Raw genomic sequence first — 3284 nt, 5'->3', positions numbered from 1 at the left:
TTTCCATAAACTTTACACTATGTGATAAAAGAGAGTTTTATTATAATTAGCACAATATTTATTTTGGCTCACCGCCCGCTTAGGCAAAATTACAAGAAAAAAACATATACGTAAGAGTGTAATTTATATAGATAATTCAGGTGGTAGCACCCCCTGGACGACATCAACGCCCCCCAAATGCTGCCGAGACCCCTACCGCCCCATAGTTAGATAAAGAAGAAAAATAGAAAGACGACATGAGTCTAGATTCCACACAATTATGATGCCAAGTGTATTATTCCATAGCATTTAAGTTTATCTGAAAAGAGCAATCCCTAGAGTTTCATGCTCGTTCTTCTCAAGGAGGTCAGCGTAGTGTAGACTTGGACGTAGCGTAACGTGTTGCGTAGCGACACTCAGCCAGTAATTCTACTCTTAAAGTAGAGCCTAGACTACAGTAGTAAACGAGCAGCAGCTTAAAAAATGATGTTTTCAAGTGTAAAAATTTTACCTATGGAATCATTGACTTACTATTATATGGACGTCGGGTCCGCGCTAAAAAGTGTCCGAACTTATAGGGCGTTAAAATCGTATACAGAGCGTCATTCACGCTTTAGTCTTCGTTTGTTCGACTGACAGCGAAGCAAGCAAAATTAGGCAGTACGACAACAAGGCGATGACATTACAATTTAAATTCAACGTTTTAGCTTTTTAATATTCCTTTACATGTCACTACGTTTAAATAGGTTAACTTGGGACATTTTTTTCGTGGTTTTTGTATTAGACCCGTCGTCCATTTATTTGTAAGTCAATAGTATGGAATAAATAATTATTCGACTTTGACCACAGGACTTTTCAGCGCCCGCTGAGGGGGCGGTAGAGACCCGTTTAAACCCGATTATTGCTTGTAAACCCGATACCCCCACAGACAAACATGCAAACCATTTAATGACTGAACATGCAAGCTTATAATCATTGACTGTGTAGTGAATTTGTGAAATTAATTTGTTTTAAACTTTTTACACTACTAACAATAGTTGTTAAGATCTTTGTAATACTAACTAATGGATCGTAGCTGTCTGAACAAACAACCTATATTATTATTATGCTTGTATGTGGGGACACCTCAGACTTAACCTACGAAGTCTTTCAGAGGTCAAGTTCAAAGTTCACAATGTGAACTTTTCGACAGGCCTCGTGTTTGTGATTGTTTGGATTAATTGGCGCTGAAGAGATTGCAGGTTTGTGGAAGCAAGGTTAATGTATAAATACTCATACGTGTAGTCCTATTTGTTTACATGACGAACTATGATAATGTATTTAGCTATAATATCACCCACAATAATCAAACTACTTAGAATATCTTAGCTAAGTGTACAATAATAAACCCAGATTGTCTTATTACAAAAACCTATGCAATGGTATGTATGCCCGTTGAGTTGCGATTGCATCGCTACACTTGCGATTTATAGGCGATTGTATCGATACAAACGCGTGACTGCATCAACACAAACGCGCGATTGTACTGATGCAATAATGCCTATAAATTCCAAGTGTAGCGATGCAATCACGCATTTGAATCGATGCAGTCGCGCGCTTGCATCGCGGCTAAAAGTCGTCAAAACGTTACCAAATTTTTGATTCAGAAATAGACTTACTGTGTGGCTTACTAAGACTCAAAATATATTTACAAAGTGACTGATTTTTTTAGATAAATGTTGACATGAAATTAGTGCTTAATAGGTGTATACTGTAATAATGATGTATAGTGTTTAATAGTTTGACATTGATAGTTATTTTGTTGTTATCAATTCACATATTATTTCTTGTGCATATCCAATGACAATATTATAATTAAACCGATTTTAAGTAAAATTTTGCATGTCTAATCAGGTAAAATGTGCTCTATTATACTATGTACCATCAGTAACAAGCACATAGAGAAATTTGTTAGATCTGCTGGCTCGATCTGTAGCACGGTTGGCGGAGTGTTAGCCACAGTCGTAAATATGATATAGATTCGAGATACCTGAGCCCCTAACATGCCCAAACCGACCTTTTTGTTCTGAGAGTCATCTTACGTATTGATCAAATAAAAAATTGAGGCAATTTCAACTTTATCGTGTAAGCAATACAGTGGAGTGTTGCTTGAAGATGATGAACATATCAACTGTGAACTGGCAACCGGTATTATCTCAATATTGACAACTTTACGCTATGAAAAAAAAATTGTTTGCGTCATTTGTATTGCATCTGGTTATGTGTAATAAAAATATTTAAAAACTACGTATTATCATTTAATAAATCAGATGCTATATAAATAAAGCAAACAATTATTTTCTTCATCCTTGTAAAGTTGTTAAAATTAAGATAATACCGATTGCCAGTTCACAGTCGATATCTTTAAAACCAATACTAAATTTCGTTATTTAAGTTCCAAGTAAATTAGTCGACCGGCTTGTTGTATCGACTACCAGTTACAATAGCCGTGGTTCGTGGTCGTTCGTGGTTCCACGAGCACTGTTATGTTTTGACGTTATATTTTTAAGAACATTGTTTCACTTTTTAATGTTAACGTTGACAAATCACAATATTTGTTCACTAGAAATTGCCTAAGGTGGGTGGGTAGATATTATTAATAAAGCGTAGAGCGGGTATGGATAGATTAAGAAATCACGAAATCGCTCTGCAGTTTGCATACGATCGTGTCTTCTGTGATTACGCATTGTTCCACGTTTCGTTCCTATTTGTCTATAAAAGTCCTATTTGTTTGTAAAGTAATTAAAACTGTTTAATTACTTTCAAGGTTTTAGTGCCTTTCAAAGTTTTCTTTCTTGTTTTAATATTATTGTTCTGTATGAACAGACAGATATGTCTGCCCATAAAGCTGTCATCTGCCGCCGTCCAGTCAACCCGTGACCATGGAGCGTGCAACCGTTCCGAAATATCGGGAAAATAAAAAGAAGTTACACCGTGGTAAGAAACCTGTTACTAGTGATAATCATTTAGACATTCCTTACACCTATCCAGAAAAAAAAACAATATTAAATACATAGGAAATGAAACTATTTTTCCGGATTTAAATCGCGTATATTTGTTTTTTTAAACAAACCGACGACGTTTCGGGCCCTTTACAGGTCCCATGGTCACGGTTGACTGCGATTAAATAGTCATAGTTAAATAATATTTTATTTTTAATGTGACTCGGAACGGAACCATGCTTGCCTCAATTTGAAAAGCAATCCTTATACCACTTCTTTTTTTTTTTTTTTTTTTAAATCTTTATGGATGCCCCTGAGCCCAGG

This window comes from Hyposmocoma kahamanoa, unplaced genomic scaffold (genome assembly GCF_003589595.1).
Source record: "Hyposmocoma kahamanoa isolate Upper Pololo Valley unplaced genomic scaffold, ASM358959v1 101, whole genome shotgun sequence".
Classification (NCBI taxonomy): Eukaryota; Metazoa; Arthropoda; class Insecta; order Lepidoptera; family Cosmopterigidae; genus Hyposmocoma; species Hyposmocoma kahamanoa.
The sequence above is the reverse complement of the archived record's forward strand: the minus strand, read 5'-3'. Positions refer to the sequence as shown.